Source organism: Mesoplodon densirostris, chromosome 14, assembly GCF_025265405.1.
Source record: "Mesoplodon densirostris isolate mMesDen1 chromosome 14, mMesDen1 primary haplotype, whole genome shotgun sequence".
Classification (NCBI taxonomy): domain Eukaryota; kingdom Metazoa; phylum Chordata; class Mammalia; order Artiodactyla; family Ziphiidae; genus Mesoplodon; species Mesoplodon densirostris.
The window spans coordinates 21,081,443-21,103,268 of record NC_082674.1 but is presented as its reverse complement, the minus strand read 5'-3'; the positions used below and the strand labels follow the sequence as shown (position 1 = coordinate 21,103,268).

The window sequence follows — 21,826 nt, the reverse complement described above, 5'->3', positions numbered from 1 at the left end:
GAGAGAACAAAGGGCCGGGCCTGGCCTGCCAAGCACCCCAGCCCAGCCTCCCAGGCTCCCACCCCAGCGCCCCCCCTCACAGGGCCTGAGGTCACTCTGAGCCTTTCATCTCATCGGAGAGAAGCCCGCTGGCTCTCCCAGCCCTCCCTCCCAAGATGAATACTGGGGGTGACCTGGGGCCTCCCCACATGGAGCTGGCAACCGCGGCTGTCACTCCCCCAGGGCTGTAGGCAGGGCCACCTCCGTCCATTCAGCAGAGTTCAGACAGCAGCCTCCCTGCCCCACCCCCTGCCATCCCAGCCTGCCCTGAAATCTGTGCTGTGGCATCGCACACACATCATCTCATTTAATCCTCAAAGTTATCCTCACTTACAGCCCGCAAGCAGAGGATCAAAGGGGTCACACAGGTGATGAAAGGCAGCGGAGTCTCAACCTCCAGCACTCACTACCCACCCCCCACCCCGAGAGGGAGGGTCCTAATTCCCTGATGTGGAGTCAGAGCTGGGAGGGCAGTCTGGCAGCTGGCTCACTCCCGGCATTTTCAAGCATCATTAGATCTTTTTCTGACAACTTCATCAGTTAGCAGGGCTCCGAACTGGCAAAAATCCTTATTTAGACATTCAGCCAAAGAATTAAGAAGTGGTTCGTTTCAGAAAAAGCTCAGTGATGTAGGCCGCAGTCTCTGCTCTGGCCTGAGCAGCCAGCGGCAGACCGATGGGATCTGGCCTCCAGCCTTGGCTGCAGCAGAGACACCAACGGCCTTGGGCGCGTCACTGCTCTTCTCAGGGCCTCAGTTTCCTCACCTTCCAAATGGGTGCGTAATGCCTCCCTCACAGGTAGTTAGGAAAGCCTGGACGGTAGGGGAGGGCCCTGTGTGCTGGTTTTAGCTTTTCCCTCCTCTGGTTGACTGGCCGTGGGCTAACTCCCTCCTCCTTGGCCTCAACTTTCTATCTAGGCTCCAGGGCAAGTCACAGGAGTGCCCCTAAGCTGGGGGCGATGGGGCTGGAGGGAGCCTGTGGGATGGCCAAGGGCGGCCCTTCCCCCAGTGCACCCCAATGGATGATTCTGTGCTTGCAGAGGCCTCTGGTTGGTACCTCTAGAAGGAGGCAATGTGTAGCCCTCCCCCTGCTCGCCTGGGTGCAATTTGCTGGACCCACGTTTCACATTGTGGCAGGGGGCAAGGGGCGGGGAGCGGAGCTGGAGAGCGTTTGATGTTCATTTGTACAGAGCTTGGCCGTCCCCTACGGCCTCACATGTCTCATCTCATTGGAGCCTGTCGCTGACCCTGGGAGGTAGCTATGGTGACTGTCTGCAGTTCGAAGCAGAATCAAACCAGGACCGTTGACCTCAAGTCCTCCTTGCTTTGCTTCTTATCACATCTCTGACTTCTGAGAGGTATTTCTCATCCAGCCACACCCACCTAGGCCTTTAATTCATTCTGTCAATGATCCATGTTTCTCTCAAATTTCAAATCTCCTAAGAGCACTGGCGAGGCAGGTGCCCCGCGGAGGGAGAGTGAACTCCAGAACGAGGCGGGCCTGAATCTGAATGCTTCAGGGCGAGTCACTCAACTCCTCAGAGCCTCGACTTCCTCACCTTTGAGATGGGAAGGGCGAGCCCCCTTTTAGGGCATCGGGGATCCGGTGAGATGCGTGCCCGGCCCTCCCCAGGTACACACACCATCCCATCGCTCTCCCCGTGCGCGCTACCTGGGAGTCAAGACGAGGTTGACCAGCGCGTTGTTGGAGGAGAAAGCAGAGGCTGTGGCAGGTGGAGGGCCTGTCGGTGGCAGAGCCAGCAGTGGCTGGGCAGGGACCAGGTGCCCCGAGTGCACCGACCGGCTCCTGCCCACTGGGAAAGGCGTTCACGTGGCCAAGGTGAGAAGTGAACCTGGGCTTCCTTCCAGAGGTGGTGTCTCCTCCCTCCCCACAGCAGGTGACACTGAGGGGATCATTTTGAAAGTAGAGCTCACACCCGAATTCCCCAGTGGCCCAGAGGGAACAGGCTGCAGTGGGCTTGGGGACATGCTTGTCCAGCACCTTGGTCCCAGTCCTGCGCTCTCAGAGCACAAGATAAACAAGCCCCATCTCAGCTTTTCAAGAGTCCTGGTCCCGAGGGCCCTTCTCAGCCTGCTGGCTTGAGGCTTTATTCCACTCATGTCTTTTCTGATAACTTCATTTGTGGCCCCAGAGACCTCAGGCTTGTTTAAAAATAGAAAAATAAACAACATTGTTCCTGAAGCACCCCCTCCCCGCTTCGGGCCTCCTAATGAGGTGCTGGCTGGGCTGGCTGGGGCTCTGTTCCCAGGATTTTCAACCCCCTGCAGGCCTTGGGCCCCTGCTGCCTCTGCTTCCCAGCGGCACGGGTGTGGGGGAGGGCTGGTGTCGCCTGCCTGGAGCTCTAGGCCAGCACGGCTCCGCACAGCTGGACCCATTCACCCAGGCAGAAGGCCAGGCCAGGCCCCTTGCAGGCCCAGCCACAAAAGGCCCTGAGAGGGAGCTTCCCCTCTTCTTAGCTCTGGCCTCAGCCCGTAACAGAACACAGGCCCCTTCTGTGTGCTGGGCACTGGATGAGGCCCCCAGGATACAGCGGCCCCTCAAGTCTCCCAGGCACATCAGGCTTGTTGTTCAAAGTCCTGGACTGGAGTTTGCATTTTGTGTGTGACCTCAGTTTTCCCCAGGTGAAAAATGGACCTAATGACAGCAGCCCTGCCTACCTCGGAGGGTTTGTATGCAGCCTGCGTGAGAAGATGGCTGTGAAAATGCTAAAATGCAACAGGCAGGTGGATGGGATTTCAGGCAGCTTCAGAGAGGAATAGCACCTGGAGGCAGGGAGCGTCTGTGCCCCTCTGAGTGGGGGGACCCCTCTGAGTCTTTTCTTCCTTTAATTTTTAATTAAAGTAGAGTTGATTTACAATGTTGTGTTAGTTTCTGCTGTACAGCAAAGTAATTCAGTTATACATGTGTGTGTGTATATATATATATATATATTCTTGTTCATATTTTTTTCCATTATGGTGTATTACAGGATAGTGAATATAGTTCCCTCTGCAATATAGGAGGACCTTGTTGTTTATCCATCCTATATATAAGAGTTTGCATCTGCTAATCCCAAACTCCCAGTCCCTCCCTCTCCCACGCTCATCCCTTGGCAACCACAGGTCGGTTCTCTATGTCTGTGAGTCTGTTTGTTTCACAGATATGTTTGTTTGTCTTGAATTTTAGATCCCACATATAAGTGATACCATACGGTATTTGTCTTTCTCTTTCTGACTTAACTTCATTTAGCATGATAATCTCTAGGTCCATCTATGTTGCTGCAAATGGCTTTAATTCATTCTTTTTTATGGCTGAGTAGTATTCCTTTATATATATATAAATATATATATACACACATATATATACCCCACATCTTCTTTATGCATTCATCGGTCAACATTTAGGTTGCTTCCATTCTTGGCTATTGTCAAGTGGGGTTGCTGAGTGGCATTGCTGGATCATATGGTAGTTCTATTTTTAGTTTTTTGAGGAACCTCCATACTGTTCTCCATAGTGGCTGCACCACTTTACATTCCCACCAACAGTGCAAGAGGGTTCCACATGGGGCGTCTTTAAACACGAGCATCAACCTCACACCAGGGTTTAGATGGATGGGAGCAGTGTCCCTGGATAGCCACCAGGCTGGTGGAGGGACCCAAAGCCACACCACTGGGAAGGTGGCTAAGAAATGGGGGTGTTTCCCTTGAAGAAAGACGCGGGAGGATGTAACCCTCTTTACGAATTTGCTGGAGGGTGAAGGAGGAATTAGATGGGCTCCCAGGGTAACCCTAAGGTGCAAGGGAAAAGTGACCCTGGGGCTAAAATTCCTAAACAGATCTCACTCTTGGAAGCAAGACTAGGCTCATTCAGGATGGAGCAAGCTCCCTGTCCGTGGAGGCCTTCCAGCTGAGCTCCTGGGATGAAGTGCCGGGGGACCAGGCTTCAGCTGTGGGTGGGACGCTTGCCCAGGAAGTTGAAGCAGAGACTGTCAGTGTCCTTCCATCGGCTGAAAGTCTCTGCATCCTGAGCCCCGGCCAGGCTCTGTGAGAGGAGTCACCCACCTCCCTCTTTCTCCCTGAGGCCAAATGCCAGAGGAAGTGCTCCCAGCAGGCTGACCCAGTGCTGAGGGGAACTGAAGCAGCTGCCGTGACCCAGACGCCACTTCTCAGGCAGCAGAAAAGGAGAACATCAGAAACAGGTTCTCTTCGGAGATGGCTGGAGGCACCAACTTCATCCTGCCCCCTGGCTGCTCTGGATCCAGAGCCTCTCCCTTGTCCTGCCCCATGAGTACCCCCAGGACTCAAGCAGCCCCCCTTCAGGAGGGTAGTCAGCAAGAACAGCTGGCGGGGCAGCTCTGGGTCAGGGCCCAGTTCCTGTGCTGCACAAGCAGTGCCCTGCCTGGCCAGATGCTTCTGCTCCTGCTCTCCTGGGCAAAGGGCCTCCCAGAATAGGGAGACTCACCTGGGAGAGGGGACCGAAGTGGCTCCGCCTCCATCCTCAGATGCCATCCTGCTTAGAGAGGCCTCAGAACCAGCAGGCAGAAAGAGAGGCCGGGGACCACGGTGCTTTCCCAGGCCTACCAACCAAGAGGGTAGGACGGCAGCGCAAGAGAGCCGACAATGCTCTTAAAACCTGGTAGAATTATCAGGAAAAATGAAAATTGCTCACTGCTTGCTAGTTACCAACCTGTGGCTGCATATTTTGAAATGTATCTGGAAAGGTACAGGCAGAGACCATGAGATGACCTGGGGCCTCCTTCCACCGAACTTCCATTCTCAGGAGCATTCCCTGCCGGGCCTTGAGGAGGCTCTCTGGGTCTGGGAGACGAGTCTAGATCTGCCTGGAGTCCAGCCCTTGCCCCATAGAGAGCAAAGCAGAAAAGAGAAGCAAAGCTCTTGCTTCCAACCCCTTAGGAAGAAACGTTTGTTCGCTTGCTTAGCAAATTGCCTCTGGAACTTACGTTCTTTTTTAATTTGCTTTTTATTTATTGTTAAAATCATATGTTGACATTAAAATACATTTTCTAAAAATGAATTCCTTAGCACCCAACCATCCTAACAGAAGTTGTCATTTTTCTGTTTTCTTTTGCCACTTTTCCCCCAGGCACACTTTATTTTACATCACTGTAGACAAACAGATATGATTTTATTTTGTGCTTTTTCTCCATTAGGCCAAAATGTTTCTTCGTGTTGCCATGTGGTCTGTGTTGGCATCATTTTAATGGTTGCGTAATTGCATTGAGTTCTGATTTACTAGACCATCCCCTCATTGCAGGCCATTAACATTGTTTCCAGGTTTGGATATGTATTTTTTGATGCTATAAATAATTTTTCAATAAACATCCTCATGTATTATTTTCCTTATTTTTAAAAAATTATTCTCTTGGGTTTCCCGGGTGGCGCAGTGGTTGAGAGTCTGCCTGCCGATGCAGGGGACACGGGTTCGTGCCCCGGTCCGGGAAGATCCCACATTGCCACGGAGCGGATGGGCCCGTGAGCCATGGCCGCTGAGCCTGCGCGTCCGGAGCCTGTGCTCCGCAATGGGAGAGGCCGCAGCAGTGAGAGGCCCACGTACTGGAAAAAAAAAAAAAAAAAATTATTCTCCTATTTAGGTTTCCAGGTTCTCCTTGGAGGCATGAGATAGATAGGGCCGTCCAGTCTGGGAATTTGAACTCTGCAACCATTAAAATGATAATTATATTGACTATGTAACCACACGGAAAAACATTGACATCTCATTGGGGGGGCACAAAATAAAAAACTGGGCTGTTAAATATCCTTAACCCAAGTCAGTGATAAAAGATAGAGCCCTGTGACACATCGCTAGAGACCACTCTCCAAGTTGACATAGATGCATAAATGGCATTTTGCATGTGGTTTTTCAATAGGCACTTGTGTCCGTCGTCCAGTCCATGTCCTCCATCCTCCGTGAGGGTATTGTGTGAGCACTTCCCCAGATGTGCCGTGCGGCGGGGGCTGCAGAACTCCCAGTGGCTCCTGTGGGCCGGCATCAGCTCATCCTCTCACACCCCCTCAAATGCCAGGATTCGCGGGACACTTTTCACCCCTCCTCTTGGTCCTCTTGAGCCGCATCAGCACCAGCCATAAGCATGCTCTTGGCTCTCAGCCTGGACCCCTGTGGTGACCCAGGGGCTTGACATATCTGTGTGCGTTTTTTTGTTTGTTTGTTTTCATTTTGATCCAGCATCTTCCTGGAACACTCTCTATGCAAAGAGCTCAGGTCTGAGGGTCAGACAGACCTGAGATCACATTCTTGTTCTTCCTCTTGTTTGGTGAAGTTATAAAAGCTTTCTGCTCCTTGGTTTTCTTCATCTATACAATGAACTTAACAATATCTGTTGCTCGGGTTGATTTAAAGGATAAATGGGACAACTTATGTGCATGTGAATGACATAGCACCTGATATACAGTAAATGTTTAACAAGTTTCTCTCCTTCCTGCTTCTCTCCTTGGGCCCTAGGGAGAGTATGGATAAGGTGTAGTGCCCAGAGGTCTGGCCAACAGTAGGTGCTCAATGAATGCCTGGGTGATGATGAATCATGGCTGGCTGGCTGGACCCTTAGCAGTCAAGGGCAGGCTGCTGGGGGTGGACCCATGTTCCCAGGATATGGGAGGAAGAGCAGAATAGGAAGTTGGGGGTTTCAAAAGTCCAATAATCCAAAATATCAGGGACTGAAATAACACAGGACCTTTGCGTTGCTCTGGTTTGGATTTTTAAAGATTCACTGGGCATCACAGGGAGAGAGAGTAGCAGCTGTGGGTGACAGAGGGGGCTGTGGTGTGAGCCCATTTCAGTTTATATCAGTTGATTCAAAGTGAGGGGCAAAATAGATCAACCGTTGTCACTTAGATGTATTAATAAAAGAGAAATTGTCATCCTGACGCAAAGATACACATTTTACAGAGTTCACAGGGGAACACGTTCCCAGGGTGCCTGGGGTGAGTGTCCCCAAACAGCTGCAAAGCAGCCCCGACACCATCTGAGGAGCCCTCCTGCTTATAGACAGGAAGGCAGCTTATAAACAGCGGGCCGGCACCAGGAGGGCTGGGGCCAGGGCAGCCCTGCCGCTCCATTCCCGCTCCCATGAGAAGCAGAGTGGCTCCCGATCTGGGCTCTTCTCTGAACTGTCTGCTGCCTGGTCTGCCCTGGGGTGACATCATCGCCTTAGCCACCGTTTCCCGCTTTGCACAACCTGCCTTTAAAGTACAGGTACAGATTGTGTTTTAACGGGTTTTCATATTGGCTGTTTGGAACTTTGTTTGCTTTTTCCACAGAAAAATAGCAATTTTTTTCTTGTTATCCTAGTAATTCCATAAAACAGCAAAGCTAGAGGACTGACCCAGGGAGTCATTCATTCAACAATAGCACTTTATTTGGTGCTCTGGTAGAAGTGGTTTCCATCAGAAGGGCTAAGGTGGTAAATGGAAACATTTCCTAAATAAATCTGGCAGAAATTGGACGAGGGAAGTTAGAGGGAAAACAGTTAAAGGACATGTTTGTAGGAGAGACAGTTTGTCACAGGTGGAGGTGACTGTGAGTGATGAGAGAGCAGGAGAGGGAGGCCCACGTGGGTTGGGGTGATGTAACTTGCCTGCCTCTGCGGGGCCTGGCCACAGCCTGTTGGCCGCGGGGAGGGGGTGGGGTGGAGGGAAGTTAGAGGGAGCAGAAGGGAGCTTTGTGAGGTGTCTCTGCAAAACATGTGTTTTCAGGCTGGATGTTTGCCCTGGAGCGAGGCTAGAGGTTGCCTGCGCTGTACACCCCTACCCCGGTCTTTGCTGGGTGGGAAGCCGTGTCCTGGAAAGGACAGTATGGGGCAGGGGAGTGGGATAGACAGCATCTGATGTCATGTCTCTGCCGTCTATTAGCACTGTGACTTTGACCAGGTCACTTAGCGTAGTACGTGGGTAGCTTACTAAGGCACAGATTCTTGGGCCCTGCCCCTAGAGGTACCGACTCAAAGCCACCGGTGGGTTAAGGAAGGTGAATTTCGATTAAAGCTCCCTGTGGGACTCAGCCGCACAGCCGGTGTGTTAGCTTCTCTGTGATTCCTTATCGTCAACTGCAAACTGAGGTTATGCCGAGGTCAGCCCTCAACACGTGAGCCCCCTTCTTCTCACCAAAGCGGCTCTCCTTTGAGTGCCCTGGAGATTTCACTTGGAGGTGATGCCTCTGGCTGTGGTCAGCAGTTGTCCCTATAGACACCCATGGGAGCCAAAACTAACATTTCTGTGCCCATTGGCAGGCAGGGTCAGCAACTGGCAACATGCTGGCCCAGGTAACATCTTTACTTGGGAGCTTTAAATCCATAGCCCTGCCAGTCCCTGGGGGTGCTGGTGAGGCTGGTGATGCAGAGGGGGGGGACAGTGAAGTTGGGTGGAGAGAATTACTAATGATAAAGTTTATTGCGGACCTGCCAGCACAAGGCCTTTGGCAAATATGATTTCATTTGATCCCCATAAAACCCCATGAGCAAAGTTATGATTCTGCCCATTTTACAGATGGGGAAAAGGGGAGGCTCAACGATCTGCCCAAGTTCACGCAGCTTGTCTTGTTATTATTCTCGTTACCCAAGAACTTGAATATTGTTTAATGTGTTGTAAGACACTGTAGAGTTGATCTCAAGCTGTTAAAATGCTAATGTACAGATGTGAATAGACACTTCTCTGTAATGTAAGTTTTGTGTCTCCTGTAATAGGTTTGATAAATAAGTGAGGGGACAATTGCTTTTGCTTCCCTTTTTCTTTTCTTTTCTTCTTTTTTCTTTTTTTGCTTGGGCAAGTTACACTATTGAAAAATTGAGATCATATTAACCTCTAAATCTGCAAGATACCAGAATCTTGTAGATGTCGAATAAAAAGTTATGACTTTATTTAGAGTCAGTCTGACTCCAGAACCTCTGCTCCTCCATTCTCCACCTCAAGCCTCCTACAGCACAATGCCAGGTCCCTGGGCCACCCCCAAAAACTCAGGCCTGCAGTCCCCTGGGCTCCTCCAAGCTAACAGATGGCTCTTCCGGAAGGACCCTCGGGGCAGTGGCAGGTACCTGTGGGCCTAGAATCTGGGGAGAGATAGGTATGGTGGGTCTGAGTTCAGGCCACGTGGTCTCATGGATGTTTAATAATATTTAACATTTTTACTGCATTTCCCCCTGATTTGCTTCATTAGCGATCCTCCTCCATCTGCCAGCAGGACACATCCTCAGCCTGTCCCTGCCAACCCGTCTGTCACCAGGAGACAGCTCCCTTACAGGCCTCTCTGTTTTTAGACGTCAGGAAGGTTGAACATCTGAAACATAGAGCCTGTCCCTTTCTTATAAACAACTAGCGGGAAGGATGCCTCCGGGGCTTGGCCAACAGAGAGAGTACATTCACCTAAGTGAATTTCTCATGCCCTGTGCTCCCTACCCCCAGCTTCCCTGAAATGAAAATGCCAGGCTTCTCTCCACCTGGTGAAGATCACACAGGCCAACCTGGGCCTTTGAGGATTCAGGGTGAGTAACCTCACTGTTGCCCTCCCCTACTTAATATTTTTATCCAACTAGGTGACCCCAGGGCAGCCTGGAAGAGGAAGAGACAGCTGGGGGGCATGTGGAGAAGGAAGGGGAGGCCCTGCTGCTTTGCCCTGTTCCCTGCCCACCCACCCATCCAGCCCCAGCCCACAGCATCTCCCATGGTCGCACCACGTCACTCCCTGCCTGGTCTGGCCTTGGCTCCTGCTCTGTCTCTGTCTCCTGGCTGGTTTCTCCTCCCGGCCCCTTGTTGGTTCTACCGCCCAGCAACGCTAGCTTGTCCTAGCTCTTGTCCTTTCACTCTGCTTGGACTTGATTCAGACCTTCTCCTCCCCTGTCTGTGTTTGCAGAGACTTTTTAAAGTGCCTAGCCTGTGTCCCGTGGAAGACAGAGGTGGCGTCTCCAGCATTTTGGGGGCCCCGGGACCTGGGTCAGTTCCTGGCACACAGTAACTCACCTATGCATTTGCTACAATGGCTTAAAATTCAGGCCACGAGCCTGTGTCTCATCCGTAGCTGAGGAAGCCACATCCTTCAGTTATGCTGGTTGTCCTCTGAGCAACTGCCAACTGGCATGGGCATGGGACTCAGGGTAATGCCTCAAACCCTGCCTGCTCTGCATGTGCAAGAACGCGATTTTGAGAACTTTTCTTGGGAAAAAATTGCATACCCAGTGCAGTTAAGAGTAGTACTGTAGACAAAGCACTGACTTAGGAACTTGAGTCCTCCTTCTCTGGGCTTTAGTGTCCTCTCTTTGTAAAACGTAATGATAATATCTATCCTGCCACCTGCCTGTGAGATAGTCACAGCCTAACTCAACACCTTGCACACAGTAGGTGCTCACTCACTTTGGGTTTGAGAACTGACTGCATGACTCCAACTCAATACTGCCACCTTCTGGTAGAGTTACTCTAGTGCTGAAGGGTGACTCAGTTCAGACCCAGAACTAGGAATTCCTCCTGGGCAACAGGGTTGAAGGAAGAGAAGACTTCCAGTTCAGCCCAGAAGCTCCATCTACCTGTGGCTTCCAAGCCACTGCTCCAGGTGACAAGCTCATCCATTTCCTAAGGGGCAGCCACTTCCCAGGTAGCACAGGATTACAACGGGCTCCATCATCCACCAGATGATAGACCTGGAATTCCTGACCCTCTCTCTTTTCCCCCATTGACCAACGCCCACCATTGGATAAGGGCCTTTTTTTTTTTTAAATAAACATTTAAGTCCTTTCTTTTTTAATAGAAGCACTTACTGCTGTTCATTGTCCTGTACACACTGCTTTCACTGAATACCACAAATTTTGATAGGTTGTGTTTTCATTTTTATTTAGTTCAAATTATTTTCTAATTTCCCTTGTGATCTCTTTGACTTTGAGTGTTTCCAAGATATCTTTCTCATTTATTGATTTTGATTTATTGATTTTCTAATTTATTGATATTGATTTCTAATTTAATGTTGTTGTGGTCAGAGCATATTTTGTGTGATTTAAATCCTCTTAACTTTATTGAGACTTGCTGTAAGACCCAGAATATGGTCTATCTTGGTAAATGTTCCAAGTGCATTTGAAAAAAATGTGGGTACTACTGTGCTGGGTGAAGTGTTCTATCAAATGTCAAGTAGTCAAGTTGGTTGATAGTCTTTTCAAGTCTTTTATATTCTTAATGATTTTTTTGTCTATCGTTCTATCAGTTACTGACAGAGGGATGTTGAAACTTCCAGCTATGTAAGTGGATTTGTCTCTTTGAAAAGAGTTTAAAATGAGAAAAAGATCTTTTATATTTACTTAGATATTTATCACTTCTGGTGTTCTTCATTCCTTCGTGCAGATCCAAGTTTCTTCTGGTATTTTCTTCTCCCTGAAGGACTTCTTTTAATATTTTTTGTAGCTCTGGTCTTCTGCTGATGAATTCTCTAAGCTTTTGTTTGTCTGGGGGAAGAAGAAAGTCCTTTGTCCTTAGGTTTGAAAGATATTTTTGCTTGGTATAGGATAATTGGATGAGAGCCTTTTTTCTTTCTCTCTGAGAGTATCACTCCATGTCTTCTGACTTGCTTAGTTTCTGACAACAAATCTAGAGTCTTTTTTTTTTTGGCTGCGTTGGCTCTTTATTGCTGCGCGGGGGCTTTCTCTAGTTGCAGCTAGTGGGGGCTACTCTTTGTTGTGGTGCACGGGCTTCTCATTGTGGTGGCTTCTCTTGTTGCGGAGCACGACTCTAGGCGCGTGGGCTCAGTAGTTGTGGCACAACGGGCTTCAGTAGTTGTGGCGCACGGGCTTTGTTGCTCTGCGGCATGTGGGATCTTCCTGGACCAGGGCTCGAACCCGTGTCCCCTGCATTGACAGGCGGATTCTTAACCACTGTGCCACCAGGGAAGCCCGAGTCATTTTTATCTTTGTTCCTCTATATGTATGTGTCCTCCCACACCACCCCCCAGTATATTTCTCTTTATTGCCGGTTTTTGGCAATTTGATTACGCTGTTGTGGTGTAGTTTTCTTCAAGTTTCTTCTGCTTGGGTTCTGTCGAGCTTCTTGAATCTATGGATTTATCATTTTTCCTCATCATGCTTTCCTCTACCTTCTGGAATATATGTAGCATATTTATGATTGTTGTTTTAATATTTGCACCTGCCTATTCTATCATTAGTGTCATTTCTGGATCTGTTTTTATTCATTGATTTTTCTACAGGTTGTGGATCTTATATTTCTACTTTTTTGCATGACTGGTGATTTTTTATTGGAATCTGAACATTGTAAATTTCATATTGCTAGGTGTTTAATATTGTATCCATTTAAATGTTATCGAGTTTTGTTCTTGGATGCAGTCTTGTTACTTTTTTTCTTTTTCTTTTTTTTTTTTTTGCGGTATGCGGGCCTCTCACTGTTGTGGCCTCCCCCGCTGCAGAGCACAGGCTCCGGACGCGCAGGCTCCGGACGCGCAGGCTCAGCGGCCATGGCCCACGGGCCCAGCCGCTCCGCGGCATATGGGATCCTCCCAGACCGGGGCACGAACCCGTATCCCCTGCATCGGCAGGCGGACTCTCAACCACTTGCACCACCAGGGAGGCCCGCAGTCTTGTTACTTGAGATGAGTTTAATCCTTTCAAGGCTTGCTTTCAAGATTTATTAAGGCAAATACTGTATACCTTTCTTATGTAACCATGGGACACTTATCAAAACGAATCATAGGGGCTTCCCTGGTGGCACAGCGGTTGAGAATCTGCCTGCCAGTGCAGGGGACACGGGTTTGAGCCCTGGTCTGGGAAGACCCACATGCCGCGGAGCAACTAGGCCCGTGAGCCACAACTACTGAACCTGCGCGTCTGGAGCCTGTGTTCTGCAACAAGAGAGGCCGCGATAGTGAGAGGCCCGCGCACTGCGATGAAGAGTGGCCCCACTTGCTGCAACTAGAGAAAGCCCTCGCACAGAAACGAAGACCCAACACAGCCAAATATATATATATATATATATTAATTAATTAATTTAAAGAAAAACTAATCATAAATTAAAATTGGTGGAACACTACTAAGTTACAAACTTTAGTTGGATTTCACCAGTTTTCTTACATTTATCTTTTATCTGCTCCAGTATCCACTCTAGGATCCTACATTACATTTAGTCTTCCTGTCTCCTTAGTCTCTTCTGATCTGTGGCAGTTCCTCCGTCTTGTCTTTCATGATTTTTTGGAGAGTACTGGCCAGGTATTTTTGTAGAACCTCCCTCAATTTGTGTCTTTCAGATGTGTTCTCTTGCTTAGTCTGGGGTTATGGATTTATGCAACCAATGCCACAGAAGTGACGTACATTTCTCATCACATCGTTTCAGGGGACACATAATATCAATCCAATCAATTACCAGTGATGTTAACTTTCATCACTTAGTTACGGTGATGTTTCCAGGTTTCACCACTATAAAGTCACTTAGTGCACAGAGCTAGAAAATATATGTGTATATGGTAACCCATGTACGCTAAACACCAATATTTATTTCTATATCTATCCTTCTATCCATCTATCTAGACACCCATGAGTTCCTACTGATGTCTCTGACTAATCTAGCACTCCCTCTCTTGCTTATTTGTAACTTTTTTAGTGTGACAATAAGAAACTTGGCTCCTATAATCTGTTATTTATTTACCTATTTGTTCAACCTCACTATCCATGTGGCTTCAGAATTGCTAGCCCATACCCCTGTGAGAAACAAATTTGCCAACTAGAGTACAGTGTTGGCTTATGGTTCTTGTTGTCTTTAGATTTACAGTACCTGGTCAAAACAGTGTTACTTGGTCAGTTCCTCCTTCCCAATTCCTTTCAGGAAGGTTTTGTCATATATTTGTATATAGTTACTTTTATTTGTCATGGTCTGCATTTCATCCTGGGTTCACTGGGTTTTTTAAATTTTTAATTTTTTAATTTGCATCCAGTAAATTTCACTCATTGTGGTGTATGGTTCTATGGGTTTAAACAAATTCATAGAGGTGTGGATCTGTCATCACAGCTCCACGGTACAAAACAGTTCCATCACCCTAAACATTTCCTTGAGAGGCTTCTTTGTAATTAACTCTGTCCCCCTCCTCCAGCTGTTGGCAACCACCCAGCTGCTTTCCATCCTTATAGTTGTTTTTTTTTTTTGGTACGCGGGCCTCTCACTGCTGTGGCCTCTCTCGTTGAGGAGCAACAGACGTGCAGGCTCAGCGGCCATGGTTCACGGGCCCAGCCGCTCCGCGGCATGTGGGATCTTCCCGGACCGGGGCACGAACCCGTGTCCCCTGCATCGACAGGCGGACTCTCAACCACTACGCCACTAGGGAAGCCCCATCCTTATAGTTTTGCATTTTCCAGAATGTGATACAAATGGGCTCATACAATAGATAGTCTTGGACCTGACTTCTTTTACTTGGCAAAATATATTTAAGTATCATCCACATGGTTGCATGAATTTACTTACTGCTGAGAAGTATTCCGTTGTATGGATGTGCCAGTGTTTGTTATCCTTTCACCTGCTGAAGTACATACTGATTGTTGTGGCTTGCCTTTTTTTTTTTTTTTTTTTTTTTTTTTTTTGCTGTACGCGGGCCTCTCACTGCTGTGGCCTCTCCCGTTGCGGAGCACAGGCTCCGGACACACAGGCTCCGCGGCCATGGCTCGCGGGCCCAGCCGCTCCGCGGCATGTGGGATCTTCCGGGATCGGGGCACGAACCCGTGTCCCCTGCATCGGCAGGCGGACTCTCAACCACTGCGCCACCAGGGAAGCCCGTGGCTTGCCTTTTGACTCTCATAATGATGTCTTTTGAACAACATAACTTCTCAATTTAAATATATTCCAATTTACGAAATTTTTCTCTCATAATTAGGGCTTTTTGTGTATTGTTAAAATATCTTTGCCTCAAGGTTATGAAGGTATTGTCCTATGCTTTCATCTAAAAGTTCTGTTATTGGTTTTCCACTTTGGATCTGTGATCAATCTTGGGATTGATTTTTGCGTTATGGTGTGAGATAGGAATCAAGATTCCTTTCTTCCCTGTATGGATACACACTAAACCCAACACCACTTATTGAAAAAACTCTCCTTTCCCCTATTCCACTGCAATGTGATCTTTGTCATACATCAGGCAGCCATGTACATATGGGTCTCTTTCTGGAATTTCTATTAGGCCATTGGTCTATCTTTGCACCAGTACCACACTGTATTGATTATGAAAGCTTTAGCAAGGTCTTGATATCTAGTAGTATAAGTACTTCAGCCTTTGTTCCTCTTCTTTAGGATTGTCTTGGCTGTTCTTGACCCTTTGTATTTCCATACAAAGTTTAGAATCAGCTTGTCAATTTCCACAGAAGCATCAGCTGGAAGACTTTAACTAGAACCGCATTAACTCTGCAGGTAAATTTGGGAAGAAGCAACATCTTAATGATATTGAGCCTTCCAATCCAAAAATATGACGTATCTGAGGGAAGTTTTTAAAGGTGCTAAAAGGATTTTGTTACACCCTTCTTCCAGGACACGGGGTCTGCTCACCCAATTTTTCACAACTATGAGGGTTCTTTCAGGCAGGACTTCTCCCAGTGAGAGTCTGCTCCAGTAACCTAGAGGGCTCTGCTCAAGACCTAGGAGGGGCTGGCCTCATGTACAGATACCTTCATCCACTCATTTCCTCGACAGATGCTTTACATCTGTTTACAATTTTAAAAATATGAACATTAATTAATTTTTAAAAGAGTTGGTCGCAGACAAAATGAGCAAAAAGTAAAGCATTATTCAAAAAACCAAACACTAAAAATTAAGAAAGTTTAATTAACAGTGAGAAATATTAAATGAAATAATAAATACTGTTTGATCCTTTTTTTAAAAAATGAGATCTTAAAAATTAAACTACTTAAAAAATTAAATGAAAAATGACATCGCTAGCATATTTTTGTGTGAATTTTGTCCGGCAACTGTAAAGAGCTCTTTTTGACTATGCACTTGCTGGAGAAATTGTGAGGAGATGTTTTTAAGCTAAGTCCAGATATTTTCCCTCTGACTTTCATCTTCAGATCAAATCTCTTGTTTAATAACTTTGAGAAGACCTTTTTGAAAAAACTTAGTTGTTTTGGCAGGGACTGAAATCTTTTTATTTACAAACTGTAGTTTGTGTTTCCAAAAACATCCCCAGTATTTGGGGCTTATTTTCGCCTTCTTTAGTTTTGTCATGCCTAGATGGGGATTGCACTACCGTTACCTGTATAAGTTTCTATACTGACATGTTTATATTCCCTTGTTCAGAACACCTTCACGCTAGGGTATATGTTATTCTTGAAACGGAAGTGTTAGTTTGTCAATTGTCATCCTCCTCCTCTGGAGGATTGACGACTTCTAAATGAGTGTGAAATTTTACGCAGACTATAACTCTCTGGATGGGTCCCAAATTTTATTGGTTCAGACTTCAGATTATTAAAGTAATAGCAACAAAACTCTGGAATCCTGTAAACTGGAACTGTGCTCCCTTTCCTGCCTCTTTCCAGCTGTTCTTCTGTCTGCTGGTGGCTGGGCTGGACCGGAGGACTCTGGCTGAGCTGGCACTTGGTTCCGGGTGGAGAGATGGGAGAGGCACAGAGGCAGCCTCCCCTGGGCCCTTAGAAACTCTCCCTGCAACACCATCAGCAGCCCTCTTCAGGGAGCTGCATGTGTGCCAGGGAGGCCTGGTCACACGGGCAGTCTGCGCCTTGGGACCTCCCTCTGGGAAGTGAGCCGCAGGAAACCTGGGGGGAGGGAACTTGCCATTGTTGGACCAGAGACAGGCTTGGGACACTCTCCTGGCAGGTGCCCGCCGGGCCTCACAGAGAACTATACCGGTCACCGCAGCCTCCAGGGCCCGGACACAGCTCTGGCCCTCGCCCTGCAGCCAATACCTGCCCTGCTCCTCAGTCTGGTTCCTCCACCATTCCCCAGCCTGATGGCCCCATGCTGCCTTCCCCTTCCCCTCTGGGCTTCTCCCTCCTTCAGCGTTTGCTCCTGTCATCCTAGAGCTCTCAGAGGCCAGGGGCCACTTCTTTGACTTCAATCTGGGCTCCATTTTTGCACTTCTTGTCAAAAAAGGTTTTCCAGGTCATATGCTTGGCCTCATCACCACCTTTCTCTTTTTTTTTTTTTTTTTTTTCTTTTTTTTGTGGTTCGCAGGCCTCTCACTGTTGTGGCCTCTCCCGTTGCGGAGCACAGGCTCCGGAAGCGCAGGCTCAGCGGCCATGGCTCACGGGCCCAGCCGCTTCGCGGCATGTGGAATCTTCCCGGACAGGGGGACGAACCCGTGTCCCCTGCATCGGCAGGCAGACTCTCAACCACTGCGCCACCAGGGAAGCCCCCACCTTTCTCTTTTGATAGTTATGTGGCGCAAGGCACTGAGGTGGGTACAGTACCAGGCAGGTTCAGAAGACCTGGGTCCTGGGCTCCCACTCGCTTGCTGAATGACCTTGGGCAAGTCAGCCCCCCACCCAGGTCCTCATTTCCACATCTGTGACATGAGGGGGTTAGTCTAGATCAGAAACCTCCAGACATTTTTGATCATGCATTCCCAGCAATAAAAAAATATGGAGCATGCACCCATAATATACATATATTCACTTATAAACTCTATACCTTTACTACAATACTAATATGTTATGAAATAAACATGCAAAATAAAAAGTTAAAATTAAAGATTACATAAAATATTTTTTACATAAATTCTCCTTTATTTTATATAACAAAATTTCCTCCTTTCACAATTTTATTGTTTGCTTATAATTAATAACAACAGTGTCAGGGAAAGCAATATGATTGGATATGCTTCATTTCTCTTTGAAATCTTGCTTTAGCCCTTTGAGATAGAGCCGTTTAGAAATCTGGTCTAGCTGTTTGTTTTCAATGGCAGTTGTAGTTGATACAAAGAGAAGAGATATATCATTTGCTATATTAAATTATGGTACTTATTTTCAATCCCATCCACCAATTAAAGGCTTTTGATTGAAATTAAGCTAGCAGATGTCCATCTTCCATTACATTAGTCAGCGGCTCCTACAAGATAATTGGAAATCATTGCGTTTTTATATTTTTAACAAATGGACTCAAAATCCACTCTTCATTTGGACAATTTTCAAACAGATTAGAAAAATCTGTTTCTAATATTTTCCAGGTGTGCAGATAGAAGCATCTTTATAGGTGAGATCACATGTTTTCAGCAACAAAAATCTCATTTTCAAAACATTCTCTCCAAAGCATGAGTTTCTTTGGAAAAGCAAATACTTTCTCACTCACTGTTAAAATAAGTCACCTTTACCTTGAAGAGACAGAATTTGAATTCATATTTTGGTGGATATCTCTGAAGTAGCAAACTGTCAATGGCCACTTGTCATCATAAAAAGCTCAGCAAATTTAGAACTCTCGTCTTTTTGTACAAGAATAAATCCTCTTTATGTTTGATGGCTATTTTAAGTGCTCTGGCAGTAGATAAGCAGCAAACCTCTGTGTGGTTCAAAAGATTTTCATAGTCACTTTCTTTCTGATTACAAATCATTTTATAAGTTTTACTATATTTTAAACTCTTAAAAAAAAAAAGCAAATCACATCAATGCATCCTATAGCACTCGTGTACTTCTGGATCTAAGTTCTTCACTACAGTAGCCTGAAGGAAATGCTGCAGGGAGTAGTTATACATGTATCAACATCCTTGCACCCTACCCAGAATCCATTTTCATCAGGAAGCAGCCACTCCATCAGTGATTACACTCAGACAAATTTTCCCATAAATGGTGTCTTTATTAAGGAAGTAATGTACTGTTCAGTCCACATTGCCTCTTTCCTTTAGTGACTCACAGAAATGTGGTTCTTCCTGTGTTTCATTATTGAAACAGAATCTAGGGAAACCATGTTAGAAACAGCTGTACGTTTCTTCAACTATTTAGCAAATTTTCCACAGTGTGAATTTTGCTCTAATGCATATTTCTGTACACCTTCAGCAGGATTTTCTCTGCATCTTCCAACAGAATCTGTGGTCACCATGTTCTGTTCATGTACTGTTCTTGCTACCGGCAGGTTCTACAATCTCTGTGAAACAAGGTGTGTGTGTGTGTGTGTGTGTGTGTGTGTGTGTGTGAGCGCGTGCGCACGCACAGGTGGATAACAGTCACATGACATGGGTCTAAGGGGGAATGAATTGATTTCCTGGTAATTATTCTCCCCTCCCCCCATCACTCCCAACAAAGCCAAGTAGTGGGGCCGCCCCGAGAGAAGGGAAGGTTGGTATCTCGTTCAGTGGTTGGATAGACGCTTAGGCAGTGAGCTTGTTGACCAGCCTTGCACCTGTCTGAGTGCAGGAAAAGAGAACTGGAGCTGGGACTTCTCATTATGTCTGATTGAATTCTCATTGTTTCACCTGATAGAGAAGAACTCACATTTTAAGCAGGAGAGGGATCTGCCCTGACATTTTCTTGTTCACTTGCATATGCATTATGAGCATTGTCTTCAATTGTGGTTTCCTTGCAGGAATCTTGGTAAGCCACCTATCCACTTGTGAGCGTTAATTTAGTTAAAATTTGGCAAAGTTATTTGTAAAGGCACTTAGCTAGGTGGAACACATCACAGAAGACTGCCCTTAGCAGGATTCATCTGAAGCAGGCAAACCAAGCTTTTCTAGGAGAGGTGGAGGTTAAAAGATGGAGGAGATAAGAGCTGGTCTGGAAGATATAACGGGGCAGCCTGGATTCTCCCAGACTCTGGCCACTCCTCAAACATATATGTGTATATATAGATATATATGGGATTAATCCTGTCACCTGAGAATCTTATCTACAGTGAAGATTCCTAGGTGTACTGGTTTACTAAGGCTGCCATAACAAAGTATCACAACTATGTAGATTAAACAACAGAAATTTACTGTCTCACAGTTCTGGAGGCTGGAAGCCTGAGATCAAGGTGTCTGCAGGGTTGGTTCCTTCTGAGGGCTGTGAGGAGGAATCTTTTCCATGCCTGTCTCCTAGCTTCTGGTAGTTTTCTGGCAATCTTTGGCATTCCTTGGCTTGTACACGTGTCACCCCGATCTCTGCCTTCATCTTCACGTGGTGTTCTCCCTGAGTGCATGTCTCTGTATCTAAATTTCCCCTTTTATAAGGACACCATTCATATTGGATGCAGGGCCCGCCCTACTTCATATACCCTCATCTTAACTAATCACGTCTACAGAGACCCTATTTCCAAATGAGGTCACATTCTGAGGCCCTGGGGATCAGGACTTCAACATATAAATTTGGGGGGAGCCACAATTCAATCCATAACACTGGGTTACACCCCAGACCTTCTGAATCAGGATCTCTGAGGGTGGGAGTTACAATTCATGTTTTTAAGAAGGATCTCAGATAACTTGTATGCTCACTAAGGTTTGAGAACTACACAGCCACGTGAGGTGGTTCAGAATGTCCTCTCTCCCTTCTCAAATATATAGGAATACCAAATACAATTAAACCATAGATTTTAACATTGTAGCTGAGTTCAAAAGAAATGAAAGAGAAATTTTCATGACCCCAAAATGGAGACATCAAAACCAGAGAATGAAGCGCTGGCTGAAGCTAGGGCAGCCCTAAGGAGTGATAGACAAGGACAGGGGCTCAGAGAGGCTGGGGACGGGGTTTAGTGAGGGAGATGATAGGGCCGTGTGTGCAGTGGAACTAATCCTTTTGCATGAAGCCTGGAGCCTTGAAGAAATACCTTGTCAGTGAAAGGGGACTAGAAAAATCAACTAAAGATTTGTTTCAACTAACTAAAAATTTGGAATACTGAGGAACTGCTGTGTGAATTCGCAGAATCAAATAGCTTCCTTAGCTGAGATGCATCTAAGGAAAAGGAATTTTTGTTGGTGAGAAGTGAGGGATCAGGGGTCATTTTGGAACACCAGAACAGAGCTGGGATCTGGTAAGGCCTGCCAGCAGGCAGGGTGAGTTTAGAGCAGGCACGGGCTGGGCCCCTGAGCAATTGCGGACCAAGGAGTCTTAGCAGGTCGGGGTGGATTAGAGACACAGAAAGCAGGAGGACGAGGATGCCAAAGGATGCTGCTACTTTTAAATATTGCCAAGCTTGTTCTGTGACTTTAACTCTCATTAGATCTGCCCCTCCCTTCTAACCCACAGCCCACCCCCCCTGCCCATTCCTGGGGCCTGGATGGAGAGTAGCAAGGTGGCCTTAGTGAGCTGCCTCTGAACGGGTTGAGAAGTGGCTGGGTTGTTTGCTTAGAACCTTGTGGTACCAGCTCAGAAGGGCCTGCTCATGAATGACCCTGGCCAGGCCCAGTTGAGGGGAATCAGAGTTTCTAAATTCACATGACCCTTACTCATTTGGGACTCGAATTTGAGAACTAGTTGGTTTAAAAATGAAAATTGCTGTACAAATTATAATATCTGTAGACGTTATATAACAACTTACAGCTACCATCTGTTGAGTGTTATTTATTAGTCATTGTGCAATTTTAAACCTATCCTATTTAATCCTCACAACAAACCTATTAAGTAGGTATAGTATTATCCCACCCTATCTTGTAGATGAGAAATCTTAGGCTCTGGCGTTTATGTAAAATAGTCACTAGTAAATAGTGAAGCCAGCACTGAAACCTGGGTTTGTCTGACTTCTACATCAATATGTTGATAGTAGGTAACCCTGGAGAGTGAATTATAAACAATTCTTATCCCATTTTTAATACTTTGGGGGGGTATTTCCCAAATTTTACATACAAAATTAATAAGCATAAAAAAGAATAACAACCAAACAATG

At 46.7% G+C, this 21,826-nt stretch overlaps 1 protein-coding gene across 1 annotated transcript in view; it reads left to right on the top strand.

Moving 5' to 3' along the window:
* The window catches only part of CIB4 (calcium and integrin binding family member 4), a 47,230-nt gene that overhangs the window by 14,680 nt on the left and 10,724 nt on the right, over window positions 1-21,826 (top strand). The gene's annotated exons all lie outside the window — the stretch shown is intronic.